Below are 22,334 nucleotides of genomic sequence, written 5' to 3' on the forward strand. Positions count from 1 at the left end.
GTCATAAGCCCAACGCTTCTTCCCAAAACTAGGTAGCTCATTTATGAAGTATAGCATTAGACAAACAATAATATTGCCAAACCTAAAAGTTCCTTTCTTGACACCCTTTATTTTGCCAAGATTCAACATTAATTCACTTCTCAACCATTCACATAAATCATATTTTCTATCATTCCTTAGCATTTGGTGTGCAACATGGATACATTAACTGGCAACAGAGTTGAATCAACTAGATTGAGTTACCTTGTAACCAATGATCATGCTCAAAAATTTCACATCCGAGTCTTTGATGGTGCTGATCTTTATTGATCTTCCATAATGGGTTGCATCGATGATCTTTTCAACCTCCGTGTTGGAGATCTTCTTCCCAGGTTCCTATCTGACTTTGGGTAAGTTGATGATTGCCTGAATTGCTTCCTTGGTGATCATGTAGGGCCGGTCTAGCTAGATGAATTTATTGTGAACCTTGCTCAAAACATATCTGATCACTTCAACCTTGAATTCCAGTATGTATAGGATTTCGGTCAACCCTAGGTCTTTGATGACTTTGTATTCTGACTTGATTGTTCAAGAGTTGTCCAGTATCACAGATTAATACATTCCCTTGATTTCCTCAGTGCCTAGATCATCCAAGGGGTACTGAATATAGGCCCTGACATCTTCTACATAGACAACGCAATCGAGAACCCTTGAGAATGCACCCGTAGAGTCTTCCTTCTTTTCTATCTGGGGAACTTCATTAAAAATAGGTCTTAGCCTATCCTTGAGTGCAACAATGGTTGGATTCGCAATGAAAGTAGAAGCAGATGATCTAAATGCTATTTCAAATAAATACCTAAAAATGATTGCTGGATTGAAGATTTGATTTCTTCTCAGATAACTGTTGGAAATCCTTTAGAATTCCTTTGCTTGCTCTTGATCACCCATGATTCACCTTTTCTTTGTTCTAGTTTTCTTGAGTGTTAGGTGAGTGAAAAGGAGTCCATTTTCCCTTTTTATCAGTGAGAAAACCCTAATCCTTCACTGTCATAAATGCTTAGCAATATACCCTACCAGATGTCAGTTTCACAATTTTATGTTGGGTAAACCTTCATCAATGATTAATACAATTATTGAGATTTCTTCCAGATCTCTTCCGAGGAATATGCAAGATTTGCAATGAATTTTCCAACCCCTAAGGCATATGCCTCAATTACCAGTTGAATTTCCTACCGGTGCAGTAATGTTTTGTTCTATCAATGGAGTTACTAGTGCAATTACTCATGTAGTTGCATCTCCACTTGATTCTTCAGACTGTATAACCCATCTCTTGGTGTGATCTTGTTGTATTTCATCCACCTTCTACTTTCCTTTCTCATTTTCTTTATCATTGCTATCCGGTTTAGTCTTGCTTTCGCAATACTTAGCAATATGACCTATTTTATTGCATGCATAACATGTAACATTGTTCTTTTGAATTGCTTTAACATATCCGGTGTCATTCCTTGACCTACATTGATTAGCCAAATGTCCAAACTTTCTGCATGCATGACATTTAACATTCATTCTACAATCTTATGACTTATGACCATATTTCTTACAATTTGTGCATTGACCGAGAACAAAATTGTAGTTTTGATTTGCTCTATTTCTACATTGTTTAGCCATATGCCCAAACTTATTACAAACAAAGCATCTACCATTGAATTTATAAGCATTAGGTTGCCTTACTGGTTTCCTCTATTCTAATGAGTTGTGCATACCAGTTGTCTAATCTTTATTTGTAGTATCAGAGCTTTAACCTTGTTCAAATCCAAGTCCTCTAGAATCATCACTCAGCCTTTGTCTTTTTAGCAAGTCATCCAACTATGCAACACTAATCCTAAATTTTTCTTTATACTCACTTGCAGTAGTCAGATCATTTCTCACAATTAATATTTTTCTTTCAGGCTCTTTTTCATTATTCCAGGATTGTACCAAATTAGTTTTCAATATATCATTCTCATGAGCCAATCTGTCACATTCTTCAGATTTTTTCTTTAGAGATATAGAAATATTTTCTTCCTTCTTTCTGTCCTCAATATCATTTGACATCCACATAGTGAGGTCTTGCATTTCATTCTTCATGAGCATGTTTTCTTGACTCTATTTCTAACAATGTTCTTTGAGTACATTTTCATCATCCTATTTTTGTAAAAGTTCCTTCCTCCTAGCTTGAGCTGAAGATAGCCTTACTTGCAGGACAAGAATGAATTCATTAGAAGAATTCAATTCATCTTGCAGTTTTAAGTTCTTCATGCTTTCAGCATCATAATCCTTAAGTGTCATCTCAAGTTTATTTTCCATAGCCATGTTTAATGATTTTGGTTTCAGGATCTTCCTCAAGTTGTTAAACTTCCTCTGAGGCACCAAACTCTGATACCAATTGTTGGAATCCAAGAACACTAAGGGGGGCTGAATCAATGTTCTATCGGTAACATATGATTTTACCCTTTTATAACATATACATATAAATCGGTAAATGAAGAAACATATAACTAGAAGTAAATAAACTATCCACATGAATGAACAACATAACACACAAAATTTATACGTGGAAAACCCCAAAGAGGAAAAACCACAGTGGGATTTGTGACCCACAATATCAATTCACTGGCCATATGAAAGATATTACATAGTATGGGGGCCTACACATGCAAGAAGGCACGCTACTCAACACAAAAGAGTCTTACTGACTACAAGCTACTACTAAGGTAAAATAGTAATGATGAACTCGCATAATGCATATGCAATGTCAAAAAGAGTTTCGGTTATAGCTCTTCTCTGTACCGGTTCATGAACCCTGAACACTTCTATCAGTATCTCCTTTCCTCCAAGAATTCTTTACAAACCATCTACAAATCACTGCATGATATAACATTCACATACAAATGATCTACATACATATCCTTCACATAACACAGTTCTACTTCCTTGTCACATATTCTCCTATTCCATCACATCTTCTTCCATATATCACAATGACTTAACAAACTGACTTATATACCCTTTAAAAACAATATGCCTTACGTCGGCTTACAATACATTATAAAGATATATAATGTCGGCCCAATAAAATAATTACAAAATGATCTTACAAATAAAACTTCCTTTGGATCCTAAACTGATGTCGGCTTCACTAAAGTGCTGGATGCTAGTGCCAGTTGTAACCCTAGATACTGTAATGTTGATATCTGCCAGTGAATGCCTCCAAATGTCAGTATATGACTTTTATAGAATCTTTTTTCTATCAATGACAACATATGAATCCAATGAGTGTCAATTGCCAACATCTTATTATCTGGTGGCCGACCTAATTGTTTATGGTTGAGGGTTTATATATATAAGATGCAAGATATCATTTTAGATCAGCATGGTTATGGTTAGAGGTCATGGTCAAGGAATGTAATGTGTGAATAATTTAATATCATTCAGACAAAGGATTTGGTCGATCATTAGAGATAGAATTGGGTTTATGTTAGAGGATTTAGTTCTCTGGTACTGAGCTTAGCCAAAACTGTACTTAGGTATAGGAGATGCTATCTTTTGCAGTTCAACACTTCTCCGGATTGTAGTTTGGATTTTTATGTAGTTAGTGAAACTCTTTTTGTGATGAGCATTGCGCTCTAGTTTGTTGGCTTTCCTACAAGTGCAAGCCCCTCAATTGTAATTTACATACTTATTATTGAAGTATTATCTAAATGTGGGTAGGCTTCCCACTGTGGGTTTTCCCTTAACCGGGTTTTCTACGTATAAATCTTGGTGTCATGTGGATGGATTTTAATATATGATTATTGTTTATGCTTAATTGGTTTTACTTCTATTCCACTATTCGGTTTAAGAATTTTGGTATTAAAGTTGTAAATGCTAATAGTTCTGGTAATCTGTGACAACTGATTCACCCCCCTCTTAGTTGTCTTCCAGTTATTTGAATTGTCTAACAACTAGATATATATTGAAATATGTTAACTTGGCTAATGTGTATTGGAAAGAAGATGTGAATACTTTTGTTTACATTCTCAAGACAGTTCAGATAAGAATAAACCATACCAAGACAACTTATTAGTTGTGGTATGAAACACTACCTATTGTAAAATATTTTAGAATCTTTGGGAGTAAGTGTTATATCAAAAGAGATGAGAATGACCTCAGAAAGTTTGATACCAGAGTAGATGAAAGAATATTCTTTGGCTATGCTATGAATAACAGAGCCTACTAGTGTTAAAAATAGGGATTAAACATGATAGTAGAGAGTACACATATGAAAGTATGTGAGCTATGGGATTAGACTCACCTTGAACCTATTTAAGAGACTAAATATGAGATCATTCTTGTTGTTGTAGAAAAAAGATAGATTCAAAAGGAAGCAATGAAGAAAATCAAATGAAGTAGAACAAGAAAAAGAGCAAGAAATAAAGACCCCAAAATATGTGTGGAGGAATCATTCAGAAGATTAGATAATCAAAGACAAGAACAAAGGAGTTTAGACAAGAAGAAGTGTTACAAAGGTGAATGAGAAAAGTGAATTGTTGTTTTCTTTCACTTATTGAACCTAAACCATATAAAGAAGAAAGCAAAGAAGAAAGTTGGGAAAGAGTAGTGGAAGAAGAATTGAATTAGATATAGAAGAATTAGACTTGGGAGCTACTACTTAGAAAAATGTGATAGGAACTAAATGGGCACTCCAAAAAAAATTGAAGGAAGAAGGACAAGTCACAAGGAAAAAGAAAAGATTAGTATGTAAAGGCTACTCTCAGGTAGAAGGTATTTATTTTGAAGAAACTTTTTCCCTAGTTGCTAAGATGGGACCTATTAGAATGTTTATTGCTTTTTTTTCCTACAAGAACTTTAAAGTATATCAAATGGATCTTAAGTCAACATTTCTGAATGGAGAACTAGAACAAGAAGTATACGAGCAAACGTACAAAGTTGGGTCCCAATCCCGCGGAAGTCCGTGCATTGGAAAATGAGCCCGCTAGAAACAGGTGCCCGATTTTTAAAAATCGGGCACCCGTTTAGCTTCGGGTGCCCGAGCCATAAAGAAACGAGTGCCCGAAGCTAAACGGACACCCGTTTCTTTCAAATCAGGTGCCCGTTTTTTAAATGTATTTTTTTTTTTAACCTATTTTCCATCATTTTCACTGTTTGGAAAACGGGTAGGCGTTTCTGAGGAGCACGGGTACCCATTTTTTTCACCCTAGCTGACCCCCTAGACCATTTTTAGTTTTATTTTTTATATTCTATTTTATTTATTTTTATTGTTTTTCATAAAAAAAATGTTAATGTATTGTTATTTTTTAATTTTTATGTTTTAAACTTTGAAAATCGTATTTTATTTTATTTTATTTCATGTTTAAAATAGTTTTTAGTTTTCAAATATTGCGAAAAACATGAATAGTAAAAACTGTAGAAAAAAAACAAAAAACAAAAAACAAAAATGTAAATGAACAATAAACATTAGACACAAAAAATAGATAATAAACCCTGAACAGAAAAACAAACACTAAACCCTAAATAGAAAAAAATGAGCACTAAACCCTAAATAGAAAAAAATGAACACTAAACCCTAAATAGAAAAAAATGAATGCTAAACCCTAAATAGAAAAAAATGAACAAGTCTCAGGAGAAATTTGACTATCTTGGTTGATTACTTGGTCAATACAACATTGGATTAAGATTCAATAGTGGCAATATACCATGATCCTAGCTCAAGGAAACATTTAGAGTAACATGTATGTTATCAACCACCTTAAGCATTTGTAATGGTGGCTATATTAAGTGTCAGAAATTTTAACATTTTCATGTCCTAAGCAATTGAGTTGGACACCATGGATTAATGTTCCTTAACTATTATTGAGGTTTGATAAGGATTCTATTAGGGAGAATTATAAGTTTTAAATATAAATGGTTTTGATTTCATTAGATTAGTGTTCATTTTGTAGAATGCTAATTTAATGGATTAACTTAATAAAGGTGGTTGTATAACATTTGAAGGAGTGTTATTGGTGCTTAGTGATCAGTGTTTTTCCTAGCAGTGTTGTATCAAATGGAACATATATTTAGTTTTTAATTGGAGCTTTTAGAGTTAAATTTAGATTTTTTTGGTTATAGGAGAGTGTATTTTTCCATTGGATTGGATGATAAGTATAATAAACATAGAGAAAGGAAAGGATCCAAAACCCTGTAATAATTTATTTTTCAAAAGGTTTAACCAAATCTTTGTTTACAAATCAAAATAAATTGTAGGATTCATGAAAGTTGCACTAGAAGAGATAAGTATGGAGGTAGGTAACATCACAAAAAAATTTATCTAAGAGGGGTTTTTCTTCAACCTGATTATGTTCATTATTAATGTAGGCTTATGAAAATGGATCTTAAGACTCCTTTTAATTATGGACATGAAAATTGTTAAGGGAGAGTCAAGGTAGGGTTGTCTATGAAATGTTTGTTGATTTCTCGAAAGAATTGGACTTAGTGACCTACTTGCCTCAAATGGAAAGAAAGAAAGTATAAATAGAAGGTGTACATCAAGAGTTTGAGGTATTGCAATCTTATCGTAGAAATATTAGTAAAGTGTTGTTGGTTTGTAAAATGCACATGAAAATAGTAGAGTGTGTGTTGGAAGTGAATGTATTATATTATGTGAAAGCATTAATTGAAATAGTAAAATAAGAACCAACAAGAAGGGAGAGTTGAGGGTGGTGTCTATATAGGGTAGATGAGTTATGTATTTATTTTCCATTTGTATCTTATAGGAAATTGTCCATATCTTTTCTTTTATAAAGAAACATGTTTTTTATTAGTACACGTATTTTAAATATTTTGTTTACAACATAGATATATAGCAATCTTGTGAGTCATGATCCTTAATTTATATGGTAAGATAAAATATCTTATTCTAATATATGACAAATTTTCTTGGATAGGTTTCATTATAAACCCCACTAAATTACTAAAAAATTTACACTTCTATATAAATTTATTTTGCCAAGTATATATTAAATTAAAAAACTGATTATATATTTATATGTGTATGTATCATTTTACATTTAGAATGAATTGATTCTAAATTTTTTATGATAATGTATTTCAAATTAGCAAATGTTTATTCTAATTGATATAATTGATGTACATAATTAAAATATATTTTGAAAATTATTTAATATGTAAATAAAAGTTGATCTTAAGTAAATAAATTATTTAATATGATATAATAAATTTCCTCTTAAGTATCACCATCGAAGGGTTGTGATCTTCATCTACAAAGGGAATGAAACAATCTACAATAGGATCCTCTAGGAATGGAGAGATATGTGGGTCTCCATGGATCTCCTAAAGTATATTCCAAAGTGTGTGGGGGAAATCAATATCCAATGCAATACACATAGAATCATGATCTTGATACTAGATCAAATCACTCCTACATGGTCAATGATTAAGATGTCCAAGTAAATGACTAGAATGTGAAATCACAAAAAATAAAATATATAATATGAGGGAATATTCTAGAAAATAATTTGTGATATATGAAGATTTATGAACCACCTTTTCAATGCCACATGAAGCATGAAAAAATATGCTCTCTATCAAAAGTTATGAGGCTTTAAATTTACATAGCTTGATTTAAGTTAAGAGGACAATAAATCACACTAGTGGCAAATTTAATAAAAATAACAATCAAATATAGATCAATACAGTTTTTTTTTGTTTTAACTCCTCCAAGAGTAGAGAACATACTATTTATTCAAGCTTCAACTTAGTGTAGTACTACTAGTTATGATCACTAAATCATCCAATGATTCTAGAAAAGAACACAACAAAGTAACTTACATGTATTGACAAGTTCATAGACATAACTTAAATGACTTTAAAATTTATGATTATTTTTATTATTTTGATGAAACTTATCCTAATTCATCTTTAGATGTTAAAAAGTATTGTTTGAGTTGCATGGGCATTATGATGTTTTATTTTGTAGAATTTTTCTTATACTTTGATTTAAGTGGATAATATTTCTTAAATGATGCTTATTAAATTACCCACCTATTAATAATATTATAGATCTATGTGAGTTTCCTTTTTTAAAATTTAAGTTGCTAAATTGTATTTAATTATAAGTTTTTTTGGAAGGTGAAATGTAAATTTAATACTTTGTAATTGTAAATTTTCATGTTTGTATATATATGCAGATTATTTTCACATGATGGATGAGTTTGAGATAGATGAGCTATTAGGTCTAGTACCACCTCCACCTCCACCTCCACCTCCACCTCCACCTCCACTCGATCAGTTGAGACAGACAATTAGGATGAATATTGATGCTTTGATTAGAGATATTCATACTATTAGGCATGAGCTTCATCCACCTCCTCGGTTGTTACGCCTTGTAGACAACATGCAAGGCATTGTACAGTCTGTGCAGGCATTAGATAGCGAGCTAGATAGCTATCATAGTTGGTGTGATAGATTGCGTACATTTTACATTGATGGCCTCACATACAAACAAGTTAATGAATTAAAAATAACAAAAATGGATTTGAAAAAATATTTTGTGAACCCTAAGATGGGTGAGGAGATAGATCCGAAGAAGCCACGGATCTCTATTCGATGGTGTAGGCACCCAGGCATTGCTAGCCACTTTTGGGAGCAGTGGTGGATGGTCTTTGACCATCCACCACACTCCAATCATGAGGTCCTAATGTATTTTTTGAAGAAGTTATGGGCCGAATTTGAATTGGGAAAAAAGCCCAATTACTTTGATATTCGATCATTTCAGGGGATTGGGAGAGGCATGCCCCAGGATAGGCAAAAAGAAAAATTGAGCGACAGGGTTAGAAACCGTGTGTGCGATGATCCATTGGTTCCTCTTCCATCACCAATTGTTCCAGCACCTGCCCATCATCAAGCAGTGGATTCTGCTCTAGGTTCATTGAGTGCCCTATCGAGCAATTTGGTATAGCAGTTGCGGGAGGTGAGGATTGCCCCTAGCTTAGAACATGTTTGCACGAGCTGTGGGGATGTATGTAGAGGTCCACAGAGTGAGGCTGCCCCTGGAGAAGATGGTGATTTTGATTATGCCAAGGAGGCTGCACATGCTAATGCTGCCCATGGTGGTTATGATGATGCCGAGGAGGCTACACATGCTGATGGCATCTCTTCATATGTTGATCTCTTGTGGGCAGACGATGATCAGCCTACAGAGGTACAAATTTATTTGTATAATTTACAGTGCAATATTAAATTCCTTATATATACACATATGAACCATAACATGAGTCATTTTTTTCTTAACAGAGGATGGATCATACCACATCATTAAGGAACCGACAACATGTTACCTCAATATCTAGAGATGTTGGCACCCCATTTACGGTATGCACTTTCATCTAGATACATTCTATAGATATGTACATTTAAAATAAACAATAATTTTTTTAATGTAATGATGTATATGATATGTTTTTTCAATTTTGTAGGGTGCTTCATGTAGCACTGAGGTGGGTATTTCTTCATGTGACCCGTGGACCATTGAGGCTCAGCCTCATATACCACTAGTATGTTTTTCATCCATTAATTTGAAGTGTTTACATGATTACTAATTTATGTACAACTTTGATTCATGTTCGTTATTTTTTGCAATTGTAGGCTTCTAGATTGTTTGATGGCACATCACATGTATGCCTTCAACCATCAGTTATTTTTCCTGCATCACATGTATGCTTTTCTGTGATAATCTTGTAGTCTATATATATACTTTATAATTTATGTATATATACAAGTTTGATTCATGTTTTATATATGTTGTTTAGGTCGATACCACTATTAGTATTGGTATGGCTATGGGATTCAGCCAGATGCAACCATCGACATTATCATTTGAGGTGATGATTAGAAAAATAATTTCTAATTTGTTTATACTGCGTACCTGGCTTTTATAGGGATTATCAAAATTGATGTACAATGTTTTTTTTGGAGGACTTGACTACGACCACTTTTCTTATTCATGATAGTGGACCTCCACGTACCAGTGAGGGCATTGTAGAGCACGGTCGTATGGTAATTTATTTTAAAAATTTTAGTATTTAATTACTTTATAAGTGAATTATGCAAGTAACAACTTCTCATGTTAAATCTTCTTCTCATGTAAAATCTTTTAATAATGTACAGGAGTTGCAGACACTAATACTGCACAGGAAGGTGGAGTCATTGATACTACACAGGAGGGTGGAGACACTGATACTGCACAGATACATGATGGTGCATCTCAGGACCACATGCAGTAGGATGATTCATCTTAGCCACCTTCACGTGGACTGAAGAGGACTGCAGATGAGATGCATGCGAGTTCTTAGATTGTATATTTTAGATCGTGTCATGTTATTGTATTGTGGACTTTTTATGATGACACTTGTTATGTTATCCTGGGACTTGTTATTATGTGATTATATATAGGACTTGTTGTTATGTGATTATATATAGGACTTTTTATTATGTCATTTCCTTGCTATTATGATATCAGGTTGTGTTATGTGATTTGGTGCACTCTAGTGATTATATATGTGATACATTGTTTTGTTATTATGTTGTTTATGAAACCAAAATTGTATCATGCATATAAATTTAAAAGAGTTCACACAAGTAACACAAACTTACATGCATATAAATTTGATATGAAAATTATAAAAGGATTATTAATTATAAATAAATCTCATAGAGGAATCCAATAGATTGATAGAACTAAGGCTAACCAAATTATTAGGAAGGTTTGAAGAACATTAACACAAGTAACACAAACTTACATGCTGTAGCATCCTAAAATTGCGACACTTGCAATTTCGACCGCATTTGGGTCTTCACGATGGCAACCCAACACGCAACCTGAATGGAGACCCCGAAACCTGATTATGACACTGAAAACTGCATTTTCTTGCACCCTGGCCTGAACCTCCTTTGCACCCTGCTGTCCCGGGAGGTGGGACCAGAGCGCCCAGTGCCCTGGTCCTTCAGGACCAGGGCACCCTAGTCCCCTAGGACCATGGCGCCCAACGCCCTGGTCCTTGGGTCCTATTTTGGGCCCGGTCTCTTTTGGACTTCGGGTCTTTATGTTTGCAAATTGGAAAATTATCTTTCCTGGTCGGCCTAAGGTCGGGAAAATCAGTCTATCAGCCCTAATTGACAAGTATATAAACTACATTTTCCTCTTTCATTCGATATGATGGAAAAAGCATGGAAACTATACTCAAGCATTCAAGCATTCAAGCATTCTTTCAAGCAATTGATCATTCTAAATCTCCATTCAAGGCTAAGTGTTGCATTCAAGACAAGGATTCAACCATTGAAGAGGAGATCACATACTACATGCTACATACAACATACAACATACAACAAACAACAACATCTATACCTTCGCACATAAGGATACAAACATCCTTACAACAAGGTATTAGTACTTGTTTTACATTACATACATTTTACACTTACAGCAATTTCTCATTTCTTGGTTAATTCCAAAACCGGGGTTTGACCTAAAGGCAAACCCCTAATCCCTAACCCCCCAATTGTCTTCACTTTTCTGTGTGTAGGTTGCAGGTACGCGGCTGAAATTGAAGATCTGGAATCCTTGTGTAGAGACGAACAGATCCCCCTTCATTTCGCGGATTTTTCGGAGGACCGTGTGCACGTCGGGCGCCATCGTCCTGTCAACTTTTGCTCAAATTTGCAGGACAGTGCCGTATCAACATTTTACTACTAATCCCAGGTCCGCAGCTCCATCCTATATCCCTATCTCAGTTTATAAGCGAATCTTTGTCACTTTCTATGCATTCCTAGCTTAATTCTTCTATCAACATTCTTTACAAAAGAGGGTAGCCTTGCTTTCTTAACCCTTGAAACACATTTAGCATCCAATCTTGCATTGTGTGGGATTGGATCTTGTGGGTTTCAACCCCTCTTTTGAATGTAAAGTCTCTCCCCTAAGTGAAAACCATCAACCCTAGTGAATCTCCCTTCTCTCTCCTCGGAGTTGGAAGAGGGGAGAGCAACTAGGGTTCGATCGCGATTTTCCGCTTTACATTTTGGTGAACCCGACGTGAACATCCTTTCTGATTATTCATAGTTAGATCTGAAAATTGGATTCCTTGATTACATTTCCATGTTTGATCTTTGGCAAAATTTTAGAGGTTAATTGCATAAAAACCCTAAATTTTCTTTTTAAGTAATTAAACTTGTGAAATGTTTAATTGTTAATGCTTGTTTTAGATCTGCCCTTCTATTACAAATTATTAATTCATATTTGTGCTTTAATTTTGAAAATTAAGTGGTTAAGTGTCAAAACCCTAATTTTTGAAACCCTCTTGATTCAACCTTTGTCCGACAATTTCACTGATCAAAACATTTCCAAATCAGCTGTAACTTTGGATTCCGCAATAAAATCACAATATCTTTCATCCCTGAAAATTTGGAAAAAAGTTGCAAGGACAGTGTGCACTCCGAGCGCCATTGTCCCCAACATTTTTTCCGAAATTTCGAGAGCTAGATCTTACTGTATTTTTCTGCTAAAATCCAGAATTTTGGCTGATTTTATCAATTCTAACACTTTCAAAATTACAGTCAAAGTTGGTCTAGCGATTGCTTTGATTAAGGCTTCTAATCATTCAAAAATTGTTGAAATTAAAATTCATATCAAAATTGTGTTTCTTACTGTCCTAAATCTGAAAAGTGTGTTAGCATTCATTCGAAATTTCAATGCTTTATTCAAATTTTTGCAATTTGTGACTTTTGAAATTAAGTGCTTAATTACAACAACTTTGATTTCCGCTTTCAGAATTGAATTTTGCGTGAAATTGAGTCAATTTTCAAATTTCAAAACTTGCATTGCTCTTAACATTCCCTCTAAAATCATAAAATTCAAAATTTCAGTTTCCCTCTATTTTTCAAAATTCAAATTTTGCATTTTTCGACAATCTTGGTAGGGTTCAATTTTGAGATTGCAACTTTAATTTGGCCTATCTACAGATCGTAAAATCACTCAATTTTTTCAGGTTAGTTGTAAAATCATCATAACTTTCATCCCTGCAAATTTCGAAAAAAGTTGCGAGGACCGTGTGCACCCCGAGCACCACGGTCCCGGACATTTTTTTCGAAATTTCGGGAGATTGTCCTGATTATATTTAACAGCTTAAATCTGGAAGATTGGCTGGTTTTATTGAAATTTGCTACCTCTAAAATTCAAAATCTTCTCTCTTTCTTTAGTGCATGAGTTTTACAACAATAAGCCCTACTTACACTATTCCCGTTAGATGAAGCCTTAGAATTAAGTCTTTCCAAGGTTTAATTACTGAGGAGATGGAACCTAATTTGAATGGTCTTTTTAATGAGGACATGAGTAATTCCTCTAATCCTCTTAATGATGAAGAAGCTCTCCATGAGGTTTCTGTAGAACAACTTTCAAAATTGGATAACCAATTTGACGATTTTCGACAATGGATGTCTCAAGAATACCCTGATAGTCAAGCTCTTCCTTTAATTGAGGGTCTAAAACGTATGCTTCAAAGTGATAAGAATGGAATTGATATTTTGCGTGGTATTACACACATTGTGGATTCAAATGTGATGCCTATGAAAAGTTGTGCCGAAACCTTAGGTTATACACAACCTCCTACTCAAGACAATCATTCTATTCCTTTGACGACTTCTATTGCTAGCATACCTACTTTTACATCAAACATAATGACTATTTCAACACGAGACATTCCTCCTATGATCACTAATCATGGGGGCAATCCCTCTTCTTCAATCAACCCTCTTCCTTCATTCAATCCAACTTCTTCATTCATTCCTTCAATGTGTGTTCCTCTTATATCTCCACAAATGAACATGACGCAAGGGGGCAATTCATTTAACCCTTCCATTCCTCCTTGTAGTGTTCCTCCTTTCCAATCATCTCCTATGACTAATTATCATAGTGTCCCACCACCTTACTCTCTACCTTCTTTCAATAACATGACACCTCCATCAGAATCTAACACGTCTAATATGAATTCTTCGACTGAAGCGACCATTAACAATCTACTTTTTATTTATGTGAGGATGAGGCAAAGACAAAGCAGCAATAGATCTCAAATTGCTTACACTTCATCATTTTGTACTTGTAGCCTTTTGGCCTTTTCATTTTGGTGTATTAAGTATATGCAAATTGGTAATGAAACTCACTTGAAATGATTAGACATTGACAATTTGTTAATTAAACTTTGTTTGTTGACTCGTGTTCTCAATTCAACTCTATTATTTCATTATATGGTTCTATAATGACATGTATGATGAATGTCTTCTATATGACTAACTGAAATTTCCTATATCTTTTAAATTTTCCCTATTTTTAATTGTCATCCCTAAGAAAAGGCCTCCTATCCCATATTAACATCCCCCCATTTCTTGCCATCCCCATCCTAGAAACTTGGTGTAAAATAGCTTCAAACCCAAGAGTCCTAGCAACCATTATTTCATCAATAAGACATGAATGTCCATGCCATGGGCATTACTCAAAGGTAAAGTTTGCAAACATGAAACTCTTCTCTCGAGATGAATATGGCACTGTCAAACGCTGAAAACTTTCACCCTTGGATAATCCTTAACAAGCAATAGGCCTTAATGAGCTAGTAATAACTTTCAATCCCAAAGGCCTTGATTGTAACAAACACTCAAGCCTGAAATGCCTTCAATGCCAAACGTGCTAGTAACCAATGTTTCATCAATGGAATATGGATTTCCATGCCCTAGGAGTTAAGACCTTTCAAACAATATGTACTGATTTTGCTTATGACCAAAGGTTGCTTGCAAAACTGTTTACTAGAACATTAAGAGATAAAGCCCTGCAATGGTATTGCTCATTGCCTTCCTATTCTATTACTTCTTTCGAACAACTTGCAAATGCTTTCATTCAACAATTTCAAAACAATATAAGTCCTAAAGTTACTTTGATTGATTTAATGCATTGTAAACAAGGTGTTAAAGAAAAAGTGACTGATTTCATTGGTAGATATAAGCATTTGTATGCTCAAATTTCTTTTCTAGTGCCTGACAATGATATTCAAAGAATCTTTATTTCTAATTTACAAAAAGACATTAGAGAAAAACTCCTGTTTTCTGAGTTTACTTCTTTCCAACAGTTGTGCGCAACTCTTCACAATTATCAACTGACTGTGAGTCAAATGGAACAATCACATCCTATGACTCCGAGTGATAAGGGTGATAGTAGTCAGCAACCATTTGGAAAGTTTAAACCGAACAGAGATTCCATCAAATTCAATGAAAACATCATCAACAACAATGTGAATGCAGCATCAGGTGTGCCTCCTATTTCTAAGTTTTTCAGGAAAGAAAGAAAGCTTACTCCTTTGAATGAATCATTGCATAGTATTATGAATAAATTATTGGAACAAAATGTGCTTACTCTTCCTCCTATAAGGAAAATTGATCCTGCAAAGATTACTTCACCTTATTTTGATAACAAATCTTTTTGTCAATTTCATCGTCAACCTGGGCATGATACTGAAAAATGTTTTTCTTTAAAGGGTAAAATTCAAGATTTGATTGATAATAATACTATCTCTGTTTTTGGAGTGCATGATAAAGGCAACACATCTGCAGCTCCTCCTAACCAAAATCTTCAGATTTTTACTGATCCATTACCTTCTCATACCTCTAATGCAATTGATACTACTGATTCCTCTGTCTCACCTGATGATCTCGTGTCTATGACTCCGAATGTGATTAACTTTGTTGAGCAGCAGAAAATCCCTAAAGAATCTTCCATCACATTTGATTCTAGTGAAACCATTAGGGCACCTGATGGTCCTTTATACATAGTTTCAAAAGTCAAGAATACACCTTGCCGTGGAGTGCTTATTGATCCTTCGTGCATGGTTAATGTTATTACTGAAGAATTCCTTTTTACTTTGCAATTGAATCAAGTGATCTATGACAAAATAGATGTGATTGTGAAATTATTTGATGCATTTTCTTCTCCTGCAATTGGTTCTATTACATTACCTATAGAGGTCCATAACAAATCCCTTAATGTGAACTTTGCTATTATTCCATCTTCCGAACAATTTCATGTGAAGCTTGGCTATCCTTGGCTATCTTCCATGAAAGCTATTGCTTCTCCTATTCACAAGTGTTTGAAATTTCCCCATAATGGTGAAGTTGTTACTGTCAATCATAGTCTCTTTAAACCAGCTGAAAGAACTTCTAGTGTTCCTATAGATTACTTTTGGCCTAAACAATTCCAATCTCTTCCTCCGCGAAGTGATCATCTTTTCAAATCTTATCAAAAGTGGAAAATTGATATGATCCTATCTCTAAGTGAACCTAGAACACCCAAACTTGATATTCCTATCATTCTTGAGAAGGAGGTTCTTCCTTTGAAAGATAAAACTAATGTCTTTCCTCAAGAAGATTCCCAACCCATCCCTATGGATGTGACTATGCCTATATCTAATAAACCTCCTAAAAGTAGACCTATACCTCCTCGTCATGATGGACTTGGTCTCCTTCCTAAACCAAATATTCCTCCCTTATATGGAGCAGTTCCTCCTCCTTCCTTTTATAGAGAGAAGAGACCTTCCTCTTCTCCTATTATTCAGCCTAAGAGACCACAACCTAAACACCCAAGTGCTAAGGATGAGAACATTCCTCCTCCTCAATCTTCTCCACTTCCTACTAAGACTAGACGAAATCGTTCTGCACGTGAACGCCGACGAAAGCGTCGTCTTAGAGCTCAAACTTTGCAATCCCCAAAAACACCTTTAACAAGCATTATTCCATTTTCTCCTCAGCCGGAAATTGAGCCTAAATCTCCTAAACATAAGATGCATGATGGTCTTGATCCTGTGCGAGTTAAAGATCCTATTTTTATAAATCTTAATGATGATCTAGATGAAAATGTTATTCATGACGAAAATGTTACTCCTGTTCATTCTGATAGTGAATATGAACTTGTTGATATTGATAACCATTTATCTAATGAATTTTCTAAAGCACTTATCCTAGCTCCTAGACAAGAACACCGCGGCTTGGGATATGAACATAGCCCTTGTTTGGATCTTGTGATAGCTCCATCTGCTATGTTGGATATTCCTCCTCTAGCATGTTCCCTACCTTCCTGAAACATTGATCAGCAAGATCGGGGGATAGATGACGTGCTAGACTAGTTTCATTAGCATAGCAGATTCTCTCCTCCTCTCTTTCATTACTTCTTCTATGTGTTATTCTCATTCTTCTATTTGTTGTCCTTAGTGTTGTCTACTTGAGGACGATGCAAAGCATTGAGATCTCTTGATCTCTCTCATGTTGACTCAAAAGACACATGTGTTCCCTTCTTCTAGGTGACCTTCCTTGATTGGGGAATGAAGAACAATTATGCATACATACATATGATATACATGAATTATCATACAGCATACTGACCCCGAGGAAAGCGAAGTCACCTTGTGCTTTGTGTTTTGTGTCTATTATCCTTGGGCTTATCTCACACTTGGGGGCTAAATCCTTGCGATAACGTGCTCCTTTCTCATTTCTTATATGTATCACTACCTTAAAGCAATCACCCCCGATGAGGCGTGTGCGATCTCTTTAACGTAGGGGGGCATACATCCCGTTCATATCTTTTCAAGATACTTGAAAATTTCTTGACAAATTTAGCTTTGCCTTGAAAATTTTTGATATCTTTCTTGCATGACTCATAGTGAGGGAACCTTACTACTGACACTCATGGTTCTCCCTCGTGATCTTCCCTTTTACTTTGTCAATCGAAGTTGTCAGATCCTTAGTCCACTGGGGGCTTGGTGTATCTTGCCTCCTTGACGTGGTGAAAGTCTTTCAATGTTGTTTCCTTGTACTTTACCGGAAGTATGAGAATACGCTTATACTCCCGCTAAAGTGGGGGCTAAATGTAGTGTCCTAAAATTGCGACACTTGCAATTTCGACCGCATTTGGGTCTTCACGATGGCGACGCAACACGCAACCTAAATGGAGACCCCGAAACCTGATTATGACACTGAAAACTGCATTTTCTTGCACACTGGCCTGAACCTCCTTTGCACCCTGTTGTCTCGGGAGGTGGGACCAGGGCGCCCAGCACCCTGGTCCTTCAGGACCAGGGCACCCAGCGCCCTGGTCCCTGGGTCCTATTTTGGGCCCGGTCTCTTTTGGACTTCGGGTCTTTATGTTTGCAAATTGGAAAATTATCTTTCCTGGTCGGCCTAAGGTCAGGAAAATCAGTCTATCAGCCCTAATTGACAAGTATATAAACTACATTTTCCTCTTTCATTCGATATGATGGAAAAAGTGTGGAAACTATACTCAAGAATTCAAGCATTCAAGCATTCTTTCAAGCAATTGATCATTCTAAATCTCCATTCAAGGCTAAGTGTTGCATTCAAGACAAGGATTCAACCATTGAAGAGGAGATCACATACTACATGCTACATATAACATACAACATACAACAAACAACAACATCTATACCTTCGCACATAAGGATACAAACATCCTTACAACAAGGTATTAGTACTTGTTTTACATTACATACATTTTACACTTACAGCAATTTCTCATTTCTTGGTTAATTCCAAAACCGGGGTTTGACCTAAAGGCAAACCCCTAATCCCTAACCCCCCAATCGTCTTCACTTTTCTGTGTGTAGGTTGCAGGTACGCGGCTGAAATTGAAGATCTGGAATCCTTGTGCAGAGACGAACAGATCCCCCTTCGTTTCGCGGATTTTTCGGAGGACCGTGTGCACGCCGGGCGCCATCGTCCCGTCAACTTTTGCTCAAATTTGTAGGACAGCGCCGTATCGACATTTTACTGCTAATTCCAGGTCCGCAGCTCTATCCTATATCCCTATCTCAGTTTATAAGCGAATCTTTGTCACTTTCTATGCATTCCTAGCTTAATTCTTCTATCAACATTCTTTACAAAAGAGGGTAGCCTTGCTTTCTTAACCCTTGAAACACATTTAGCATCCAATCTTGCATTGTGTGGGATTGGATCTTGTGGGTTTCAACCCCTCTTTTGAATGTAAAGTCTCTCCCTTAAGTGAAAACCATCAACCCTAGTGAATCTCCCTTCTCTCTCCTTGGAGTTGGAAGAGGGGAGAGCAACTAGGGTTCGATCGCGATTTTCCGCTTTACATTTTAGACAGGGGCGTTGGGCGCCCTTGTCCTGGCAGGACCAGGGCGCCCCACGCCCCTGTCCTGGTCTTTTGCTCTGAGATTTGGTGTGAAGTTCGGTCTCCGTCTGCTTCTTCCGGATCTGTAACTTGCGGCGTCGTCCGAATCCTGAAACCTGCACTTATATCTGAAAAGGGTATGGTGGGTGGCTATATAGGGTTTTGCCTTAGTCAAACCCCCGCTTCGGTGATTTCCACCTCCACGAATAGCCAAGTTGTATTGTAAAATGTATTGTGTGTGCAGACCTAGTGTGTGTGCAAGGTCCTTAAATGCAAGAAAGCAAACTAGAGCAACCTAGAAAATAAACCCTAATTGCTTGTAAATGATAATCAAGATGCAAAGTGATCTAAAGCATGAATCAAGGATATGTTGAAGCTTATGCAAAGACATGAAAACAACATGAAATCATACCCAACCCTCAAGGGAGGAGTACAAGCCAATCTTCAGTCGGTAATCTCCTATTGTTCTTCAATGTCTTCCAAGCCCTAAATGGATGAATGAAATTGATAAATGCTTGATAGAAGGATGTTGAATGTTGTTGAAGTCCTCAAAGATCTGCTCTTTTGCTGCATATGAGGTTCCTGAAAATGAAAATCGGATCCCTTCAAATGAAGAAAGAGAGCTCTTATATATGAAACCCTAGGTCTTAATTCCAACTTTTGGCCGACCTAGAGATTGAATATCCCACCAATTTCTTGGGGTTAAGCTTTATTTTATGATTGGATCGCGCTCCTAAAATTTCGGGAAAAATGTCCAGGACCATGTTGCACTCCGGGCGCCATGGTCCTAATAACTTTTCACCAAATTTTCAGGGCCGTCGGATATGATGATTTTAGAGAGAATCCCGAAGTTACAGCTGATTTCGAGATGTTTTGACCCCCGAAATCAAGCCCCCAAGTTCAAAATAGGACCTAATTAGGGTTTTTGATTAAATGATGTATTGGAAGAATAAAATGAAAGGGGCACACTTTAATGAAAGGGCCCAACTTTATGATGTGGGAGATGATGAAATAGGACCTTAGACCTAATTAATTTAATTAATTAAGCGCTAAGGGGAAATGCAATGCAAAATGCAAAATGCGCCAAGGCGGGTGCTAAACTAGGTGTGAAATTGTACCACCCTAGCAAGTGCGTACAGTTTACGACGCTACACATGCATATAAATTTAAAAGAATTCACACAAGTAACACAAACTTACATGCATATAAATTTGATATGAAAATTATAAAAGGATTATTAATTATAAATGAATCTCATAAAGGAAGCTACAAACATAGTATTGACTTTTCTCTTAAGTTGACCACACTACTTTACTAGTATATTGATGGTTTATTAGTACGGATAGTAGTGGTTTACTAGTTGACTTTCCTCTTAAGTTAACTTACAATTAATCTATGAAGAGATTACGATAAAATAAATATATCATAAAAATTAGAATTCAATTGTAACACAATTACAATGTGCACAAAATAACATTAAGAAGAAGATAACTAATACAATGTTGTTTATGAAACCAAAATTGTATCAAATGTCGACAAATACAATGTTAAAGGGACAATGAAAAACAATTATCATGATTAAATATAAAAGAGTTCACACAAGTAACACAAACTTACATGCATATAAAATTGATTCAACCTAATGTACCATCTGTATCCTCTCTCTTTTGCAATGCGTCTATGATTGCCTCATGCTCTTCTACTGAAAGTGTCCACAATACCTTATTGGCAGGTCTACCTTTGTATCTTTCTAATTTGATGTTTGTTGCCACCACCAAATGAGAATAGTGTATAATCTTCTTTTCTGATTGGTAGTCTTCATAAGCTGGTAAGCCATTCCTTCTTGTTAAGTATTTGTGTAGCCATGTACCAACTACCACAATAGATCCAACTGGATACTAAAAACCATCATCATCTACTTGATCACATATCAACTTTTTCTTAGGTTCTACACATCTGGTTAGCCAATACTCAACCTGCTCATCATTATCTTCAGGTGCAACAACAACATACACATGTCCTAGAAAACAAATTTAAGTACATGTAGAAATAAAACTTGTTAGAATTTATAATTCAAATATGAAATCATAAATTATATGACAATACATAAAATATATAATTTAAAGTTATAAACAATAAATTGAATTAAATTACCAGGTTGTATAAGGTCTGAAACACGATCATAATCTTCTGATGCAAATGCATGATCAGGGTCTTCATTTCTTCTAACATCTTCATATTGTGTCTCAATAGGTGTTAAGGATTTGTGTTGCCATTCTTTGACCCATTCCGTATTTTCGCATTCTTCCCATTCACCTGCAACACAAAATTGACAAAAACACGCAAGCTCTCTAGTCCATATAGTCCAAGTGTTAGAATTAGAACTCTTAAATGAATGCCATCTAGCTGACCCATTGATTGTATCACAATCATATCTTGGAAGGATATTCTCCTCTTTAACTAGCCAGAAGAAACGTCTAATTGTAGAGTTCTGACTTGATCCTGTGGATAAATTTGCACTACACCAATCCACAATTGCACTTGCATTTTTAGATTTAGCCTTTTCCTCAAATTTGAGTTGCTCTCTGCAAAGGGCTCTCTTAACACATGCACTGGCACCGTCATGTTCTCCTTTCCCATGTCCAGCCTCAAAAAAACTGCACGTGTTCGATATTAGTTTTCTTATGAATCCTACTCAACCAATAAAACATTCTAGCATTCTTGAATTGCCCTATGCAATTATCAGACCATATTAGATGTTATGTCATCTGAATTTCTCTCTCCCTCAAATTCTCAAAAAAGGTCTTGAAGCAAAACTAGACAAACTCAGATGAGTGTAATTTATTATCACTCATATAGAAATGGTAATCTCTCAAAATTTTGCGATCCTCTTTTGTACTATTTGGTGCATGCCTATAGACAATATGGACAAAAATCGATACTTGCACTGAATTGTAGTATTGTGATTGGACCTCATCTTGTGGTCCAAGCATGTAGTTCTCTACAAAGTCAACAACCGAAAGTATACTACCAACAAGAAATGTATCCTTACATATTCTAAACTGACCATCGAGTCATCTAG

This window comes from Cryptomeria japonica, chromosome 11, assembly GCF_030272615.1.
Source record: "Cryptomeria japonica chromosome 11, Sugi_1.0, whole genome shotgun sequence".
In the NCBI taxonomy this organism is placed as follows: Eukaryota; Viridiplantae; Streptophyta; class Pinopsida; order Cupressales; family Cupressaceae; genus Cryptomeria; species Cryptomeria japonica.